Source organism: Thalassophryne amazonica, chromosome 11 (genome assembly GCF_902500255.1).
Source record: "Thalassophryne amazonica chromosome 11, fThaAma1.1, whole genome shotgun sequence".
NCBI classification, from domain to species: Eukaryota; Metazoa; Chordata; class Actinopteri; order Batrachoidiformes; family Batrachoididae; genus Thalassophryne; species Thalassophryne amazonica.
This window is the reverse complement of record NC_047113.1, coordinates 114,342,185-114,364,119: the sequence shown is the minus strand read 5'-3', so window position 1 is coordinate 114,364,119 and position 21,935 is coordinate 114,342,185. Positions and strand designations below refer to the sequence as shown.

The 21,935-nt window shown below is 42.8% G+C and overlaps 2 long non-coding RNA genes across 5 annotated transcripts; both read right to left on the bottom strand.

Annotated features, from left to right (window-relative positions):
* Positions 1–191: 191 nt before the first annotated feature.
* Positions 192–20,743, bottom strand: LOC117519785. 4 transcript variants are annotated; one of them, XR_004563419.1, is made up of 3 exons: positions 20,733–20,743; positions 7,748–7,754; positions 192–419 (listed from the first exon to the last, which is right to left on the bottom strand). It is a non-coding gene; the product is annotated as an uncharacterized LOC117519785 (long non-coding RNA). The 4 variants fall into 4 exon arrangements; XR_004563418.1 differs by lacking the exons at positions 7,748–7,754; positions 20,733–20,743 and adding exons at positions 5,192–5,202; positions 12,438–12,448; XR_004563420.1 differs by lacking the exons at positions 7,748–7,754; positions 20,733–20,743 and adding exons at positions 5,192–5,202; positions 11,051–11,064.
* Positions 2,561–4,134, bottom strand: LOC117519784. Its single transcript, XR_004563417.1, has 3 exons — positions 3,928–4,134; positions 3,682–3,837; positions 2,561–2,583 (listed from the first exon to the last, which is right to left on the bottom strand). It is a non-coding gene; the product is annotated as an uncharacterized LOC117519784 (long non-coding RNA).
* Positions 20,744–21,935: the final 1,192 nt, after the last annotated feature.

The following is a 21,935-nucleotide window of genomic DNA, read 5'->3' as shown; positions in this document are numbered from 1 at the left end:
CTGAAAACTTCATGATACATGGCCCAATTCATTCTTTCCTTTTATATAGATCAGTCGTCCTGGTCCCTTTGCAGAAAAACAGCCCCAAAGCATGATGTTTCCACCCCCATGCTTCACAGTAGGTATGGTGTTCTTTGGATGCAACCCAGCATTCTTTCTCCTCCAAACACAACAAATTATTTTTAACAAACAGTTCTATTGTGGTTTCATCTGACCATATGACATTCTCCCAATCCTCTTCTGGATCATCCTAATGTTCTCTAGCAAACTTCAGACGGGCCTGGACATGTACTGGGGGACATGTCTGGCACTGCGTCATTCACTTGGTGTCCCCAAGTGATCCGTGTAAAGGAAAGAATGAATGGGGCCATATATTGTGAAATTTTGAGTGAAAACCTGTATATTTGGTCCATAACTTTCTGTTCAATCAGACAATGTGATCTTCTGGATTTTTTTTCTCGTTTTGTCTCTCGTTGAGGAGAACCTATGATGGAAATTACAGGCCTCTCTCATCTTTTTAAGTGGGAGAACTTACGCAATTGGTGATTGACTAAATACTTTTTTGCCCCACTATATGTATTTTAGTGGAGGTCTAAATATTGATAACTCCTCAAAAGTACAAAAAATAAAAAATGTTCAAAATTATCATTAAATGAAATTATTGTTGCATGTAACTGCATTTGTTTTAGCTGTGTTAATCAATAACCCACTGGCAGATACAGGTGCTGTATGTTGTACCAAGAACGAACATAAATATAACAGTCCAACATTTACAGAAATAGAGTGCAGCCTAATTTTTAGTACAGCAGTTTACTTTTAAGAGACATTACCTTGGGACTAGCTCTCAGAACATCCAGCTCAAGGAATATCTTTTGAAATGCCTCAAAAGTGCTTTTTAGTTATTTTGGATAGCACAGGTTGAGTGCATACATAAGTCCCATGAGCAAGGCACATGCTCTTGGGACAGTCAGGCCATCCAGGACTTCTTCTCCCTCAATCACCACTGTTGCATTGGCTGGTTCAGATGACCCTCTGCTCACAACAATCTTCACGACTTCATCACCATCCTGGCATAAGTAGGTCAGAATCAATGTCAGTTTATTTTTTATTTTTTGGTCATATGTAAAAACAAGAATGTACAGTGTGTCTCAACTTCAGGATTAAACCTGGGCTTTGGGGATGGCCACTGAGAAGCAAAACAAACCATTTTAATGGCATACGAGGTCTGTCTGTAAAGTATCGTACCTTTTATTTTTTCAAAAACTATATGGATTTCATTCATATGTTTTTACGTCAGACGTGCTTGAACCCTCGTGCGCATGCGTGAGTTTTTCCACGCCTGTCGGTGACGTCATTCGCCTGTGAGCACTCCTTGTGGAAGGAGTGGTCCCGCCCCCTCATCAGATTTTCATTGTCTGGAAATGGCGGAATGAAAAGGACTTTTTTTCCATCAGAATTTTTTCAGAAGCTGTTAGAGACTGGCACCTGGAACCATTCGAAAAATTTATCTGGCTTTCAGTGAAAATTTTACGGGCTTCACAGAGAATAAGGACTTTAACTACAGCTTTAAGGACCCCTTTAAAGGACGGTCGGTGCGCCGCGCTGCGAGCTGCGACGACGCGGCACAAACCACTGGATCATTTCTAAGCTGATGGCTCTGTGGATACGAGACCGTCGTGTGCTCTTTCTCTGGTTATCACAAGAGCTGGACATCAGCCATTTTCCGGCAGATTTCACTTTTAACAAGAGATTTTGTCATGGAAAGCCGCGCGGAGGCTTCGCGCGTCACGACCGATTCGCTGATGAAGAGAGACAAAGGAACACCTCCGTTTCGGCGTGTTAGAGGACAAGTTGGGACATGTCTATCTCGGCTTTCAGTGCTTACCAGTCGAGTGAGTATAAAGAACTTGTGGAGAGCTGGACATGTCCCAACTTGTCCTCTAACACGCCGAAACGGAGGTGTTCCTTTGTCTCTCTTCATCAGCGAATCGGTCGTGACGCGCGAAGCCTCCGCGCGGCTTTCCATGACAAAATCTCTTGTTAAAAGTGAAATCTGCCGGAAAATGGCTGATGTCCAGGTCTTGTGATAACCAGAGAAAGAGCACACGACGGTCTCGACGAGGGGGCGGGACCACTCCTTCCACAAGGAGTGCTCACAGGCAAATGACGTCACCGACAGGCGTGGAAAAACTCACGCATGCGCACGAGGGTTCAAGCATGTCTGACGTAAAAACATATGAATGAAATCCATATAGTTTTTAAAAAAAATAAAAAGGTACGATACTTTACGGACAGACCTCGTACTTTTTGACACAAACACTGCTCACAAAGGCTTGTTCAAACTTACTTTTACTTTAGGGCAATAACGAAACTTACTGAATATATCACTGATCATCCTGATTTTCTTTCCTATCATTCAGTTGCACTGTTTGCCATCCCTAAATACAGCCCAGGCTAAATCCTGAAGTTATCAGTTCAAGTGTTGGATTTACCTACCAACTGTTCTTTGAAGAGATCCTGTTCTCTCAGGTACACAATTAAGCTACGGATTGCAGCTTCTCTCCTCCTTTCTACAGACGGTTCCTGTAATACAAGAAAATTAAATAAAAAAAAAAAATAAATAAATCTATCTTTAAAAATAAATAATGTGCAAACCAAAAACTATATTTATTCATCATTGTATTTACTTTTTTGTGTTGGAAGTGTTGAATGAATAACTATGAAGACATTTTGAAAGACAACTATTATGTCTTAATTTATGATCCATCCATCCATTTTCTTCCACTTATCCGGGGCCAGGTCGTGAGGGCAGCAGTCTGAGCAGAGTAGCCCAGACTTCCCGATCCGCACACACTTCCTCCAGCCCTTCCGGGGGAACACCAAGGCGTTTCTAGGCCAGCCGAGAGATATAGTCTCTCCAGCACATCCTGGGTCTTCCCCAGGGCCTCCCCCTGAAGGGAGGTGCATGGAACGCCTTCCCAGGAAGGCGTCCAGGGGGCATCCGGAAAAGATGCCCGAGACAATTGACAGACGGATCGGTGCAGCGTCTGCAGTGATGCGGTCGCTGTATCGGACCGTTGTGGTGAAGAGGGAGCTGAGCAGGAAGGCAAAGCTCTCGATTTACCGGCCGAGATGAGTTTCTTTCGCAGGGTGGCTGGGCGCTCCCTTCGAGATAGGGTGAGGAGCCCAGTCACCCTGCGAAAGTAACTCATCTCGGCCACTTGTATCTGTGATCTCGTATCTGTGATCTCGTTGAACCATGGCCTCAGATTTGGAGGTGCTGATTTTCATCCTGGTCGCCCCACACTTGGCTGCAAACTGCCCCAGTGCACGCTGAAGGTCCTGGTTCAACTAAGCCAACAGAACCACATTATCCACAAACAGCAGAGATGAGATCCTGAAGCTGCCAAACTGGACTCCCTCCGCCCCCTGGCTGTGCCTAGAAATTCTGTCCATAAAAATAACTGGTTATAAAGGGCAGCCCTGGCGGAGGCCAACGTGCACTGGGAACAGGTCCGACTTACTGCCGGCAATGCGAACCAGACTCTGGTCATACAGGGAACGGACAGACATCAGCAAAGGACTTAATTTATGATATATTTACTTAAATATCCCATCAACACCTCCTAAGACATCAAGTGATTTGATGTATTTTAAATGAACTGTTACATTAATTTATACCTCTAGCAGCATTTTCTTTATGTGCTAAATCTTCATTTTTGCAGCTCCTCCTCTTGAGGACACCAGTGCCATTATTTTCGGGGTATACTGGTCCAGTTTTGCCATGAATGTTGTCTCAAGGCCAACAGTGGTGACCCTTCTGAATTCTTCATTTATCTATATAAAACACAAATAAATAAATTTGTTAATGTAGAAAATTGACTGACATGGCACATACTGTAAACCATTTTATGAAACAATTTTAACCTGAGTTGCATCGAAAAGACCAGGCCATCGGTCTCTCAAGTCACTGATTGATGGTGCTTGAATGACAACTTCCTGCCTGCGAATGGAGAATGTCTTTGCCATTTTCTCACTGATGACCAGGCAGTTGCTCCTCTTCTTTACTTCATCAAGGAGCTCCAATCTTACATTTTCCAAAGTTCCTTCCGTTTCTCCTTGTGGGTAAGGAGGTAAATAGTTCACCTCTGCCCTTTTTGGCTTTGATATTCTTTGCGGGTGCTTTCTCATGTGCTCGCTTCTTTTTGAGAGTTCACATCAAGCTCAGGACATCCAAGCCCTCTCAATTTAGATCTATAGCTGGCCATTTTATATTTCAGTCTTTGTTGCCATGTGTAGCATCCATTATATGACCCTGGTTCTTTAAGGCAAGGATGTTTCTGAATTAGTGCCTCAGCAACATCGGCTAACTGCGCACTTGTGGGGTAGGCAACATACAGAAAGATGTTTTCAGCCAGTTTCTCAAGGATGTCTGTAAGGATTGTGGCAAAGTTGAGCTGAATTCCATCGTTCTTGAAATTTTCATTTCCTGAGGCCAGCACAAGCTCCGTGTCATATGCAAAATTAGGTACTGGAAATTCAGTGGGCCAACGCTGTGTACGTCGAGTTACATGTTCAGGTGATGAAAGAATCAGTGTGTCTTGTGATCCAGAAGAACAGGCGCTGCTAGCAGGATGGACTGATGTACTCTCAAAGGAACTGTCAACATCAGAAAAGGTTAGAGTAACAGTAGGAGCCTCAACAATGGGAACCACCTTAATGGTATCCTTGTCCTTGATGTCACTTATTGAGGTAAGAGAAAAATATTCCTCTCCAAAGTCAGCATCCTTATAATGCAAGGTAAAGTTCCCATCAAGTGCAAATTTCTCTCACAATAGACTCAAGTTCATCCACAGTATCAGGGATTCCATGGGGTAAGTCCAGTTTGCGAATTTCATGGTCCTGAAGAATGATGCGAAGTTTGGCTTGAGGAGACATCAGGGTATCTATAAGAGAAAACATTATATCAGTTTGGATTATAGAATACATTCATATGCATCCCATAATCATTCAGTATGGGAGAAGAATATGACCAACAAAAGTTACTCCAGATAAATAAAAGCTTAGACTTGTCATTACATTTATCATATAAACTAGTGTGCTGAGGGGTACTGGATAACATTACATTACACTGTGACATTTTGTTATCATGAAACTTCACACAGTCTTAATTTTGTGTCCATAAGTATACTTCTATAGACCCTACCACAAAAACAAAACAAAAATCCTATGATTGCTTATACTTTGACTAAATAATAAGGCAAACAACAAGGGGTGGAAGAAAGCTTTACATTATTCTTCAGGGCAAAATGTCAATGAAAATAAAACTACAAAGACTACCATCTTGTTGTCCATCTAAGTATTATGGACCTCATATTTACAAGTACTACTCCAGATGACGTTTTTACGTCTCCATCTTGGCAGAGTAATCAAGAGCCTAACATCCTCTCCTTCTCAGCTAGAATTAATGTGGTCTGGGTTTAAAAGCCATACCATGCTTCTGGTAAATTGAGACACTAGTATTGCCTAATGTTTGATTATAGACTGAACAATATCACACTTTGAAAAATATTGGAATACACACATCGAAGGAGTTGTATGTCACTCACTACACCTGCAAATGAAACTTATTTGTGCTCAAGTGTGGGGCAAGCACATTCTTTAAAAAAAAAAAAAAAAACTTTTTTTGCGGAATTAGACAGTAACCCCATATACAGGGGAGGACGATGCAATTTTTGAGGTTTCATCTATAAACTCAAACAAATGACAAGGTATACTGACCCCGTTCCCGTCTATGGTACAAAAATGTAGCACTTCTGGGTCACCATGAGCTTCCCTGCAACACTGTATGCTGCCATGGGGAAGATGTCAAACAACTCACTAGGTTCAATGAGTTTGACACTTCTTGTGTTTTCAAGCTCATAGCTTCGAAGATGCTCAATATACCATGAATTTAAACATTTCACAATGAAGCCAACCTTCCCATTTACAACAAGCTGTATCAGTTCTACAAAATCTGGCAGACCACCTGTTGAACCATGTGCCAAGATCATGTCAGTGGAGTAACTGGTGCCATTGTAGCAAACTGTGTTTGCCATGTGAACAAATGATTCTCCAGGAAATTTTGATTCAACTGCTTTCTTAATGTCTTCCCTCAGCACAGTCAAATCCACTGTTGACAATTTTGCTACCTGTAGAGGTTGAACAGTTTTACTGCCATGTAGATGGTATGCGATCATTAACTGATGCTTCACTGCAAGAGACAACAATGTTTCGGAAGCAGAGTATGCCTGACCGCACGCTTAAAAAAACCTGTGCTTAGCTTCAAAGCGCATAGTCCACAAAGACAAGTGGACCAAAAGCCTTTATCAGATGTGGGTAGTGTTCAAGAAAATGATGCTTTGGAATGAGTCTTTCCTGAGGGAAAACCTCCAGGAATCTGTGTCAATGCTCTGAAATCTTGCTGTCAAGGAAACAAATAGTGAGATCTGTATGAACAGGAGAAAGGACAAGTTCAACTATGTCCTTAAGGTTCAGAAGGATCAGCCAAGCTGGTTCATTCTCAGGGATTCTTTCTCCTACTATCAGGGGAAGGAGGCAAAGCAAAGCCCAGTTTTCATGGGCATTCCCACCAACAGTTTTTCTTGCAGCAAAGGTCAGTGGAACTGGTTGTGGTGCATCCGTTCTATCTGCCCATCTATATGGGAACTCTTTGATTAGTTTATTTAATTCATCCAGTGTGAAATATTTCCTTTTGATTAAGGCATTTAGACATAGTGCTAACTCTAAGGGAACAATACCTTCAAAGAGATCATGAAGCAAATCAGGTGGGTAGCCAGATAAAACATTGAAATATTTTAGTTTAGCAGTCAGTGGGCACTGTCCCTTTACTCCATAACAATGAGATGCACTTGTATCTCTCTGCGCTGTCTGAACATGCACCCTGTGCTCTTGTGTTGTCCGAGGACAAAATGCTCCTGTCTTAACTTCACTCACTTGGAATTGGGATCTTTCTCCAAGACAGAACCTGCAGACGTGTGTACTTGAGAAGCTCTCCACAAACCCTCCAATACAGTGGGTTCCAAGGTTATCTGCAACAACACAAAATACAGTACCTTTGACTCATAGACCTAGTGAAGGAATGTAAAGTCCTTCTTCTTCTAGGCTGGCAATGTCCTTAACAGTGGTTCTAACACAGCACTATAGCCAAACTTTTTATCATCATCAACCTTGCAGAGAATGGCAAGGTAGACTGATGTCAGTGAGGATCTGAGCAATGGTGGCACATTAGCTAAAACCCAATATACAGCAGTAATTTTGTTTTTTTCTTCAAACCCTTTTTTTCTTCACACTTCAAAATCATCCACATACAGAATGAGAGAAATGGCTGGATTGTTTTCTGAGAGCAATGTATTGTTTTTAAAATGTATACCATCATGAAATGATTTATATTGAGCGTCAGACCTGCTGTCTGTTTCAGTGCTATGTCTGAGCAAATCCTGGATCTCTTTTTTTTTCTTCAAAACCTCATGTAAAGACTTCTAAATGAGTATATATTGGAAACTTTTCTTCTCCCTAGCACTGAGAAGATACTCAATAGGTTCCACCATGGAAAAATGCTCCTTGAAATACTCTCTTCTTTTGTAGGAAGTGGAAAGAGGAGCATTCTGTCCTAGAGCTAATCTAATTGGGTTAGACTTGCATAGCTCTGTCACCATCTCTGAGATGATCAAATCATCAACCTCACAATTATGCTTCTTTAAGCATGACTGTAAAATATCTTTTAAAATAGGACCTGAAGCTGATGAAGTAATAAAGTGCAGTTCTTCCACTAACTCATCAATACACCTTTGTGGGACATTGAATATGCTTTCCATTTTCAGCAGCAAGTGGGTTAATTTGTTTTCAATTAAGTTAGGTAATTCTCTCATTTCTTCATCTTCAGGATCTTCACTCACTATACCCTCCATATCCTCCTCAATAGTATCATCCCCTGTATTTGAAAGACTAACATACCTCTGTAAGAGATCAGGCTTGAAGTCATCCAGGGAATGATGAGTTTGTTTCCGACTCCTATGAGAGGCAAATGTTCCATAAATGTTTGTTTTGAAAGAGCAATTTTCAAAAACACAAGACACGGTTTCCTGTTTTTTTTAAATGACGGCCAATGTGTTCAAAGTATTCTTTTTCTGTTGAGATGGTGTTTGAAGAGCAACATAAACATTTAAAAGACAGAAGTTCTCTGTGTGTCCCTGTCTCACGGGCTGAATGGCTTCTTGACAGATGGGTTCTGAGGCTGCCCCATGTTTTAAATGAGCAACAACACTCCCAATAGAGGCAAGGGAGAAATTCTCCACCATGTCCATGTCTAAGCCTGTAATGCTTTAAAAGATCAGTTCTTCTTGACACTTCAAATTTGCAGATTTTACAGGACCAATTCATGTTTAAAACTAAGCAAAGCTCTGTTTAAACTGCTTGAAATGTTTAGAGATCCACAGCTATAATGCATACAGCCTATGCAGTATCACTTTTAGAAAAAACTTGTTGCCCATGATGTGTTTCTAAACTGAAGGTGGGAAAACCAAAAATTTGCTTGCAACCAACTGAACAAAAATTATCCTTTGTCTTAGGATATAAAATATTTTAAATACATTTGGACTGTCATTGTTTTCTCAATATGTTGAAATTTCTTTCCTTAAAGTGAATAAAAAAAAACAGAAGTTGTGGTGACTACACATACATTTTGATGATTCATAACTTCAGAAAATTCAACGTCTCAAGGGCAAAACAAAAATACACAGGCCTACTGCAGCCTCACTAAAAGGAAACCTTTTCTATGGCATTTCTACAAATAATGTCAGTGCCTTAACATATTGCACATAGACACAGACCAACACGTATAAAGTTGAAACAGAAATTTCTCTCCTAAAATAATTTGTAACAAGTTTAGTTGCGACAGACGATCGATCTATCACCATGCACCTGTAGCTAGCAAAACCTTCACCAAACTTTAAACTTGGACAAAATAAAACACTTACCTTTGCGGTGGCAGTGGTACAACTAACGTATAATACTAATTTAATTTGTTCGGCAGCCACAGTAAAAAAATATGAACCTTGCAGCAGAAAATGTCCAAGTCTGACAGTCACCTAATTAGAAATAAACGGTCGAGGGACGGCTCTTCAACAGAGAGCGCGGGCAAAAGCAAAGTTCAAAATCGTGTGACGAATCCTTTTCTTTAAAACAAATTCTTGCACTATTTGTTAATACAGTTAGTAGCGGTTATGAACAAAATAAAGAAAAAACAGTTACTTACCCAGTGACACTCTAGAAATTTTTCTTTTTCCTTCTTCTGATTTTTTTTTATAACAGCCACAGTCTGGCTCCTCTCTGTACTTGATAGCAGGTCAAAAACAGAAGCAGGAGTAGAACATCCTCTGAAAGCTGTTGAATATATCACTTTATCAAGTTTTAGCGAGGATGTGACCCTGTAGCTTTCCAATATGTGTAAACTTCATCCAGGAAATGCTGCAGAGAAATGTTTGGTTTGGATAATTCGGAGATGCCTGTAATGTTTGCTCAAGCTACCTCTACGACAGAACAGCCTCAGTTTTTCAAAATAAAAGCTCATAATACTAAGAACATGAACGGTGTTTTTGTTTTGAAACAGGCTGTTTAATGTGGTCGGTCGTACATTATTTCACTTGCTGCAAACTCGAACGTCTTCAAAAACAACCTCACAGACAATAACCTAACTTCTTTGACTTATGAAAGAGAAACATACATCTCTATTTAAACATGATTTGAAAATGTTACATAAACTCAGCCCTAAAACATTTAGGTTAACCTTTGTTTCTTTTGACTTACATATTTTACGTTTGTTTAAATTTTATATTTTTCAATTATTTATCTGCCAGCTGCCTATGTTCACCGGCTGTGTTTAGGGCAAAGAGCCACGAACTGACAGGAAGACTCAGTATGTAGCAAAATGTCAGTCCCTGATTCAGCTTAGACAATGAAGGAAGTGGAGCTGATTTTGTCTGGCCTTTAGCCAGACAAAATTTGTTGGCAATGTATACATATTTAAGTTAATAGTTTTCCATATTTTCAGCTGGACCAGCTTCTTAAAATAAGTTATCAATTTGTTAAAGTAAGTCTATGTAACAAGCTTGTTCTTTTATGTTGAAAAAGCTCTTGATTTTAAGCTCAATGAACTAATCCCATATTTTCAGCTAGACCAGCTTCTTAAAATAAGTCAGTGTAACAAGCTTATTCTTTTATGTTGAAAAAGCTCTTGATTTTAAGCTCAATGAACTAATCCCATATTTTCAGCTAGACCAGCTTCTTAAAATAAGTCAGTGTAACAAGCTTATTCTTTTATGTTGAAAAAGCTCTTGATTTTAAGCTCAACTACCTAACCCCATGAATCATTTTTTAGAGTGTGTCTGAGCCTCTGCTCAGAGCTGACATCTTCCTAATTGCTGCTGCACCAAGACCGGCTTCACCTGCAGCCTGTGCACGGAGCTCTCACACTCTGCATCTACCAGCTAAGTGTTTGCTCTCCTTTTGCTCATATGAGCTGCTGCTCACTGAACACTGCCTGGAATTAATCATATGAACTGAACTGTGAACTCTTCCTGATAAGAACTACTAGCAGAAACTGAACTGAATCATTCTAACTGCCTGCATATCTGGACCAGCTGTGATAGTTTGTCACTGATTGACTGTGAGAATCACTTCTGGAAGTGACCAGCTCAGCACTCACTCATCTGTCTCTCCTCCACAGCCACGTCGACAGCTTGCAGGCGGCCACCTGGCTCTGGATCCATACCATCAGAACTGAACACATCTGGGCTGCGGTTCCACCGCTGAGTGGGCCGTTCTCCACACGGCTAGATAGCCACGCACATTGGCTCATTTTTTTTTTCCATCTTCTGTACTTAAGCTCCTTGTAATAAATCCGTTTTCTAACATACCATTCTCTGCCCTTTGGTTTGTCTTCCACCCATGCTGAACCATCCCATGTGCTGTAAATAGTTTTCAAATAAACAAATATTGCAACTTCTGATCAATCCATATCAATTTCAGACTTAAAATAATGTACTGATTTAAGCCCCAGTCATTTTGGGTTAAACCACACTCACTTCTGGTTTAGGCCCTGTCCACTAAGTCTCATGTAATGAACGCAGACACATTGCCCACAATCTGCAATCAACTGGAATCGAAGTTGTCATCTGTTATTGAGGTGGGTGCCATCACTGATACTTCACCTAGATTTACCAAATTTGACATTTCTCTGGGTGTGTTGAAACTTGTAATTTCTTCTAAAAACACAGATTTTTTTTTGACCCTACAGCAACATGTTAATTGGTAAATGGACTGCATTTTTTAGGCTTTTCCATCTGCATCAGACACTCAAAGTGCTTTACAGTTATGCCAAACATTCACCCATATACACACCGATCTCCTACCGTGCAAGATGCTCACTACCAGTGGTGGGCACAGTTCAGCTAATCCCATAGCAGATAATTATCAATGCTAATATTTTTGCGATCAGATTAGCTTTTTAGATAAGTTTTAAAACCATCATCGGACCAATTATCTTCCGATAAATTTAGTTCCGATAACTTTCAATCTGATTTTTTTTTTTTTTTTTTTTGCTGGTAAAGTGAGCAAAGTCAAAAACATTTGTAAACCCTAAAATCAAACATTTTAGTCCATCTGTTGTGTTTGTAGCAGACTGGCTGCCTGTCACTTGCTGATGATGTCATCATCAAGCACAAAACATGATTGGCTGGTCGACATGGAGCATTGTGGGTAGTGTAGTTCAGGTCCCCCTTGTATGTTACAGTGAGTCATCCACTCAACAGGAAAACAAAAGACTAATTTTAACATTATTTTATTTTATTTCTTTGTGGCTGTAATTTAATCGCCAAGACGGTGGGAGAGAGGAGCTCTCACGGCGCAGCTCTGTGTACAGAAGGAGGGACTTTTCTTCACGTTTAGACACTGTTTGGCTTTTTTTTTTAAAAGGACACTTTATGTGGATTATTTATTCAGATGAATCCTACTGAAAGTAACAGGTAAGAATTTATATTTACTACGTGTCTTTTATTCTGCCAATCAATACATTAATGGATGTATTTCGGTTGTTTAAGCCACAGGGTTCAAAGTGTGTGAAAAAAGCAGGACGTTTTAGTTCATAAATGGCGGTGTATCTAATACTGAGATAAACTGTGACTTCTAATACTGTGTTTTACTGCTTTTGAAAGATGATGACAGTGTTTGGGGTTTAATTTTATTGTTTATTCATTTTTCATGGGTTCCTTGTGTTTGTGATCCTTGAATTTACCCAGCAGCCCCTGCGGCGCTCAAAGTGAAACTGGTTTATCAGAAGCTGACAGTGTAATCTGATGTGGCCACGTCCACATCAATACTAATAGTTATTGGTTATCTGTAATAAAGAGATTTTTTTTAGCAGTTTATTGGTTTATCGTCATAAAAGATAACTTTTCAGTTAGCTGTGCCCACCACTGCTCACTGCACACCGGGAGCAACTTGGTTATTAAGGACTTTGCCCAAGGAACCCTGTTATTCTCCAGTCAGACTGGGGTTTGAACCGAGGATCCTCTGGTCTCAACCCCAACGCTTAACCACTAGACCATCACCTCCCCGACACTAAGTATCTGTGGCCCACTCTTGTGTTATATGACCTGCAGGTGTCCACAGACACATCCAGAAAAAGGCTGAGTGGCCCACAGGAGTCTTGATGTCCTCAGGCAAGCTTCTGGATGGTTTCACAGGAGCAGTGACATCATCTGGCAGTGGACTGGCGAGCAGACCCCCTGGACTTCCGTCTCCATCTGGAGCAGAGCCAGCTGGCTCCTCAGGAATTCCGGTGTCCTTGAGCACATAGGCAAATGATCCCACTGGAACTGCAACATCCTCTGGAGCCAGGGCGGATGGCCCCTCAGTGATGTCAACAGGACAGGGGCGGATGGCTCCACTGGAGCCCAGATGCACCTTGACCTGAAGCCTGACAACTCCTCTGTGATCCTGTCATCATCAGGCGCAGGGATGGATGGCCCCTTTGGAACAGCAATGTCCTCTGTGTCATGCTTTGTCCCTGGACCTGCCCAGAATCTGGTTTTGTCCCAAGTCTTCATCTGTTTCTCTCTCTTTGTCCTTCTGTCCGGCCCACTGCTGCTAAAGTCCAAATTGTGACATGTAGTCCAGTGATGCTGTGTACTTACTTCGGACTTCCATAAAAAAAAGAAAAACAAAAAAAGACTTTGTGTAGTTCCTCAGTCCAGCCAAAAATCACATCAGAAATGAATCCAGCTTTTCATTCTTTCTTCCTGCTAACAGCCTCCAGACAGCACAGTGGATTTGTTTTGTCTGTGTGTGTTACAAGAATTAGCAGCATCAGTTGGCTCAATCAAATTATGTCTCGGTAGTCATTGTCCCCCGCGTGCGTGCACACACGCAACCTGGTCAGCGCTTGTGTGCACATGTACTACCAAAAACAGACTGTGTACATCCTCAGTGCAGCTAAAAAAAGAAAAAACATCAGAAATGAGTCCAGCTTTTCATTCCATCTTCCTGCCAACAGCCTCCAGACAGCACAGTGGATTTGTTTTCTGTATGCGTGTGTGTGTGTGTGTGTGTGTGGGTGTGCCCACACATGCGCATGTATGAGCACGTGTGGTGCATGCATGTGCATGATCACATGTGTGCGTACATGTGCATGCGTGAGCATATGTGTGTGCAGAGTGCAATGGTACCAAACATATGGAACCAAATTTGCACTCTAAATGCAATACAACACAAATGGGATGAATTAATCCATGTCATGTGACATACAAAGCACCAATCAAATGACAAGGATCCACTCAGCTGTTATATATTTCCTAATTGTTCTGTCATTGTTACATTCCTGTTTTTGTTGCTTTTGTCTGACACACCCACTTGTCACTCCACTCTTGCCTCATCTAGCCACGCCTTCTTCCATGCACCTCCATCTTATCACATTAACCTCTGCTTTTAAACCCCATGTTTTCCACAGCTCGTTGTGCATATTGCCTCATTCCAAGCGTCTTGTGTTTTTTTCTGCCATAGCCTGTTTCCTTGCCTGTATGACCCTCGCCTGTTTTGACCTTGCCTTTTGTCTGAGCCAGTTAACCTGCTTCTCCGTGCATGAACCCTACTTGTTTTTGACTCTGTTTCTGCCTCCTCCGATATGCCCGTGCTTGAACTGTGCTCGTTACTGACCACGCCACCGCCTCACGACTGTCTGTACCTCCGCCTACCTGTTTGTCACCCCGTGTATCGACCTCAGCCATCAGGCTTCATCCCATGACTTTATATCTGACTGTGCATGTGACAGCAGGTGAACGTAGACCCGGCCATTCTCACTGACACACCCATTTCAGCATTTCCTGGTTGCATCTTGATAGTAAGGGAATTGCACACAGTCACGCACATTTTCTATCCAGCTGCTCTTTTTTCCTTGTGTGACTGAGCAATAAACCACACCCATTTTGCACAATGTGCACTTAAATGCACCATCCCAAATTCAACAGGTCATCTTTGTTCTCTCCCACAGTTCAGTGACGTTTCACAGGGGAGCTGAAGCCTATCCCAGCAGGCATAGGGCATGAGGTGGGGTTCACCCTGGACAGGACGCCACTCTGTCGCAGGGCCATATATAGACAAACAAACACATCCACACCTGCACACACATACCTACGGACAATTTAACATTTCAAATCCATGTAACCTGCATGTTTTTGGATGTGGGAGGAAGCTGGAGCACCCGGAGAGAACCCACACAAACATGGGGAGAACATGCCAACTCCACACAGAGATGCCCCAGGTGGGAATCAAACCTATGACTTTCTTGCTGTGAGGCAACAGTGCTAACCACTAATTAATCCACCGTGCTGCCGTACCTTGTTACATTACTCATTAATGAACCACAGACTGAAGCATGTTTCAAAACTCTTATGGTGAAGACATCAACGGCCTGACCCAGTGTATCACTGACTACGTGAACTTCTGTGTGGAGAGCACTGTGCCCACCCGGAGGGTACGGTGCTTCCCCAACAACCACCCCTGGGTGACCCCCGAGCTGAAGGCTCTGATGAACCAGAAGAAGAGGACCTTCAACTCAGGAGACAGAGAGGAGCAGCGTAGAGTCCAACAGGAGCTCCAGTGGAAGATCCGTGCAGCCAAGAAGGTGTATGGAGGGAAGATGGGGGAGCAGCTGGCCTGGAACAACGTCAGAGACATGTGGAGATGCCTCAAGACCGCCTCCGGATTTGGGCAGGGTGCCAGCAGGACGGCCGAAGGGGATTCTCGGTTCGCAGAGGAGCTAAACAGCTACTTTAACCATTGTGGCTCCTCCATGCCTGCCCCCCACATGTCTCCAGCAGCCAGCCCTCCAGTCCCTCTGACCCACCACCTTCTACCCCCTGGTCACCTTCACTGTACCCCGGACCTCGTCCCTCCCCCCGGCAACTGTATTCAGCAACAGCCCACCTCAGCTCACACACCAGCTCCTCCCTACCCCCTCACTGTAGCTCCAACTGAGGTGAGAGGTCAGCTCCTGCGGCTGAAGCAGAGGAAAGCAGCAGGACCTGATGGGATCTCCCCGAAGCCGCTGAGGACCTGTGCAGATGAGCTCTGTGAGGTCCTCAGCCACATCTTCAACATGAGCCTCAGCCTGGGGGTGGTCCCCACCCTGTGAAAGACCTCCTGTGTGGTCCCAGTTCCCAAAACACTGCACGCCAAGGAACCGGCCCACTACAGACCAGTTGCCCTGACTTCCCACCTCATGAAGACCATGGAACGGCTCGTCCGGTCTCACCTCCACACCGTGGTGAGCGACACCTGGGATCCACTGCACTACAGGCCCAACATTGGGGTAGGTGATGCTGTCATCTACCTACTGCAAGGAGTGCTCACCCACCTGGAGACAGGCGGGAGCACTGTGAGAGTCATGCTCTTTGATTTCTCCAGTGCTTTTAACACTATCAGACCCCCAGGGCACTGTCCTCTCGCCTTTCCTCTTCACCCTCTACACCTCGGACTTCACCTACAACATGGACAGCTGCCACCTCTAGAAGTTCTCTGATGACTCCGCCATTGTGGGTTGCATGTCTGAGGGGAACAAGCTGGAGGACCTGTTGGTCATCACAATCTTCGTGGACTGGTGTGAGCACAACCACTTGTGTCTCAACACCAGTAAGACGAAGGAGATGGTGATCAACTTCAGGAGGAAACCACCACCTCACCCACCAGTGAACATCCAGGGGGAGGACATAAAGACTGTGGACAGTCTCAAATACCTGGGTTGCTCTGTATGCACCACTCTGCATTTAATCATTAGTGATCGATCTCTGCTCCCCTCCACAGCATGTCTTTTTCCTGGTTCTCTCCCTCAGCCCCAACCAGTCCCAGCAGAAGACTGCCCCTCCCTGAGCCTGGTTCTGCTGGAGGTTTCTTCCTGTTAAAAGGGAGTTTTTCCTTCTCACTGTCGCCAAGTGCTTGCTCACAGGGGGTCGTTTTGACCGTTGGGGTTTTTACGTAATTATTGTATGGCCTTGCCTTACAATATAAAGCGCCTTGGGGCAACTGTTTGTTGTGATTTGGCGCTATATAAATAAAATTGATTGATTGAGTGTTCACAACAGTAAATTGGACTGGACTCACAACACAGACGCCCTGTACAAAAAGGTCAGAGTTGCCTCCACCTCCTGAGGAGACTGAGATCCTTTGGAGTGAGCAGGCCTCTGCTTAAGACCTTCTACAACTCTGTTGTAGCCTCAGCTCTCCTCTATAATGTCGTCTGTTGGGCCCTGGGCAGCACAGAGCTGGAGAGAAAGAGACTGAATAAGCTGGTCAGGAAGTCCAGCTCTGTCCTGGGCTGTCCTCTGGACTCTCTGGAGGAGGTGCCTGAAAGGAGGGTGTTAACCAAGCTCAAATCCATCATGAACAACTCCTCTCACCCTCTGCACCGGACTGTAGTGGAGCTGACCAGCTCGTTCAGTGACATACTGAGGCACCCTCAGTGCAAGAAGGAACGATACTGCAGGTCGTTCCTCCCTGCTGCTGTCAGACTGTACAATAACACTGTGAAATAACCACATGCAATAATATGTCCACAAATCACGTGCAATATTATTTATATGTCCACATATCATGTGCAATAACAACTCGTTTACAAATCCAGCACTAATGTTAACTTATCACATCTAAACTCCATTTCACATATTGTAAAGAAGGTGCTCCTATCTCTTTTTCAATCCCAATCATGTTTATATATATATGCATATGTATATGTGTATGTATATGCATATATATATATATATATATATATATATATATATATATATATAGCTATTACTCGTGGTCCACAAGTAATAGCTACACTATCACGGCTCTGGAACAATAACAAAGGCAGTAAACAGACGCTTGAATCGAAAATGCTATACAGTAATTAAAGTGTTATAAACAGCGGCAGTAAAAGTCAAAGCCTCCTTTACATTCCATATTCTGCAGCCTTTCAAAATCCATCTGAATTGGCACGTCTCTTGCCTCTGCTTTGGCTCCGCCATAAACACTGTCCGTATTATTTTCGCTGCCAGAATGCTCCTGGTTTGAATGTTCGTCCGAAAAATACGGCTCCAATCTGTAGGCTCTAATCACTGCTGCGACAATCTCAGGATCCGAGTCAGACATAATCCACACTTGAAGAGGAGTCAGAAAAGTTCTTGGTCTCGTCTCTGTCCATGCTGACGTCCATCTGTTCCTGTTGTTAATCAAACAGACAAAGATGGGACTCTCCATTCTGTGATGTCACGGCATCATGTGACCGCTGAAGAAGTGCTACAAGCGCGCTTTCCAATAAACACAATTTTGAGAAGCTGTACAAACTTTATTTTTCAGTGATAATGAATAAAATCACTTTCAACTTACTATACTGTATGTATATTTTGCTATTTATATCAGTTTTTCCCTAATTTTTGAAGTGTCATCTCGAGAGCGAAACAGAGTGAGTGAGGCTGCAGCACAATGACGTCAGGTTCTGAGTCGTTTTATGCTTTGTGGATAAAATAAATAATTCAGGGTAATCGCGAATATGAAAAATAATTGCGATTGGTGAATACTGTAATAATTGTGACTTCCCTAGTTCCTGACCTTGGTATGCCGCGCTTTGATTGGCTAGCTGTTGGCAGTAAGCTTTAACGCTATTGGTCAGTGGGAACCGATCCAATATAACTTTTGGTCCTAGCCTTTTTGGATCCTTTTGGATCCAACATAACTTTCTGGCTCCAAGCATGCCAAAATATAGGTAAATGATGGACAGAAAGGCTAAGCTGTGATTGGCTATTGCAATCTGAGTGCAGAACATATATATATATATATGTGTATATATATATATATATATATATGTGTATATATATATATATATATATATATATGTGTGTGTGTATATACATATTCTATTTCTACCTCATTTTCTTATGTCTTGTACTGTTACAAGTATTATTATTATTGCTTATCCTTGCACACGCTGTTCGATGATCTTTTTCCTCTACTTGCACCCACCTTGTGTGTTGACTTAAGAGCTGATGTAACGTGAATTTCTCCTCTGTGAGATCAATAAAGTTTATCTATCTAATGGTGTTACACTCAGGAATAGCCTATAAACAAACCTTAAACTTATGTGCACTGCACACATAGAACAATTTCCTATTGTTGTAAGGATGTTTGTGTGTGTGTGTCAATCTCTCATCATTCCTCAAAATTTTTTACAGTTTTCGACATTTAAGAGATCCATGGCTGTGTTTAATTAATCATCACTAAAGCCTCCGGAGCATTTTAGTGCAAAGCTTCACTACTTAGCACACGTATGTACACACACTTTCAACTAGAGAAGCTTGAATCTTCGACTGGACTGGGTTGCTTGATGCGAGGACGTTTCACTTCAAATCGCAGAAGCTTCCTTCCTGCTATAGGCTAGCCTATAGCAGTCAGCCTCTCGGTAGGAGGGGTCTGGTTAGGTTTAAAACTCCAGCTTTCTGGCTTCTGTTTTATTCTTCTCTACAAGAGTCAAGACAGAAGTCAGACTACCAGAGCAAAAATTTTAGCTGAGGAAGCTTCTGTGATTTGAAGCGAAACGTCCTCGCGTCAAGCAACCCAGTCCAGTCGAAGATTCAAGCTTCTCGACTATGGAAACCACCTGGACAACTGAGAGCCTACACAGAAATACACTTTCAAGATATTTCTATGAATTATTAAAGCAAGTTGCTTCTGTAAAAAGTAATGAACAGGTGTTTGACTTATATTTCACATTGATGCAAGACCGGATATCTGGGTCAAAAGGATAATGTCATGGGTTGTAATGAGGGACCTGCTCACCTGCTGTGGCGTGCCATGCCTGAATGACCCCATCCGGAATGGGAGTGTGAGGGCCACATGTCTTCTCAGATGACATCAAATCCAGGGACAGATTATTCCCAAGCACACTGCCAAGACTCCATAACCCAAGTCATGACAGTGGGCCTGATCCGGAGCAGGCTGAGGTCAAGGTGAAGAAAGTAAAGGAGGTGAGGGAAAAGAAAGGTGACAAAAAGGCCTGTCACCAGGGTGCAATGAAGCCCGAGGAGGAAGGGATCAAAAAAGCACTGTAAACATGTGGCACAGATGTGTGATCCACTGATTCCACCATAACCAGTCACCACCACCAAGCAAGTGCAGTTGACAGTGATGAACAAACATTGCATGCATGGGGCACAGCTGTGTGATCCACAGAGGTCATCACAACTGGATACTGCCACCACTCTGTTTGATGTTCTGTAGATGGATTACTGGGCTCAGGGAGTTCCACTGGTTATCGATCAAGCTACCTTGAACCAGTATCACCAGCTGTACCTCCTTCCATAGCTTCAAAGAAAGGCTCACAGCAAAAAAAGTGATGTGATAACTAAATGATTTCATAACATGAAATATGTGTTGAATAATAATGTTTTCTCTTGCTAAGCATGTGATTTGAAAGACAGAATTCTTACAGTAAACTTGGGTATTTTCCACATTTCAGAGTGCTTGGACTGTTTCATGAAAACTGTTTGGACTTTCCTCAGTGAGTGCCAGTCGTTGGACTGACAATTTCCTGATTAACACATTTTTCAGCCCTAAGTGACCAAAAGAAACATTAATGGTTAAATACAAAGCACAGTGAATGTCTCAAAAACAAGTTATATCTAATGATATTTTAATCAAACAATTTAATTCTTACCACTAAAAGTTTTTGATTTTAAATGAAATGATTTATTTTTGGGTAAGATATATGTGTTATGAAACAAGGCATTGTAACAAAGCTCTGTCTGGTGCAGGACAAAAAAAAAAAAAAAGGTTTTATACCCCACCTTTTAGGGGAAAAAGATCAGGGCCTGTATTCACAAAGCATGTCAAAGTCCTCTCAGAAAGCGCCCAATTTAGCCTAACGATTAGTAGCAAGGAATCTTAGCCTAAGAGTGATCCAGGAAGTGTCTGAGAGAGTCAAGGCGGGGAGCTGCCTGGCACCAGGAGTGGCTGGGCCCGCAAAGCAGACTCCCAGACTTGGTTTAGGTATGTGAGACATCATGGTCTTTATTTCCAGACTCTGGTTCAGTACACAGGTGGTCAGTCAGCGGAGCAGGGGCACAATAGGGGTCAAGCAAAAAGACGATCATATTCTGGCAGGGTTCAAAGGCATGAGCAAACACAGTTTGCAAGGATGGGGCAAAAAGGCGTGGTCGAGGAGGACGGCGCAAAACACGGTACACGGGAAGAAATCAGGACTAAATACAAAGGATGGGATGTGTGCATGAACTGACAACAAACTGGCGATGGACTGTGAGACTGTGAGGGTTTAACGCAGCCGGCACGGTGCGGCGGCACAGGAAAAACACCTCCGTGTTGATAACCATTTGTTAAAATCCAGGCGGCTTTTGATGGCTCTCAGTGGAGTGAGTATATGAGAAATTGTTTAACAGCTGGACATGTTCCAACTTGTCCTTAAGGCTTCCAACAGAGGTGTTTTTCCTGTGGCGGAGCGTCGCGGCGGCTGTGAGCCGACGCACGGACCCGTCCGCACGTCTTTCATTAAAAAAATCTCCTTTAACAGTGGAATATCCGGATAAAATGCTGAAACCGACTTCTTCTGAAACTTCTCTGTTCTCTCACGACGTCCTGGATCAATAGAGCCTGAAAAGTGGCGGTTTTCAGCTTGAAACAGGCTGATGACGCCGCCTGAGAGCGCTGCACGACGTCTCGCACCGTGGGAAGTCCTTAAAGTGACAGTATCACCTCAAAATCTCTCATCAGCCGTTAAAATTTTCACTGAAAACCAGCTTAATTTTTCGAACCGTGTCCACTTCGATGTGTCTCACAGGTTTAGAAAAAAATTTGATCAAACAAAGCGCCAGTCTCTCAGCAACTTCTCAGACAAAGGAATTCTGACGAGGGGCTGGACGACTCCTCCCACAAGGAGTGCTCACAGGCGAATGATGTCACCGACATGCGTGGAAAAACTCACGCATGCGCACGAGGGTTCAAGCATGTCTGACGTAAAAACATATGAATGAAATCCATATAGTTTTTGAAAAAAATAAAAAGGACCTATACTTTATTGACAGACCTCGTATTTCACCTGTGTCCTGGGCTGCACCGCATCTGGAAAGAAGCTTCCCCTGATGGTAATTTTTAAGCGCAAATCTCTGCTGAAAGACCAACTCCCAAAGGACATTGTGGTTAAAGTCAACCAGAAAGGATGGATGCTAGAAAGTTTAATGAAGCACTGGTTAACGGAGTGCTACGGAAAGCGCCCAGGAGGATTTTTTCACCGGAAAAAAAGCGCTGCTTGTTTTGGACAGTATGAGGGCCCACAT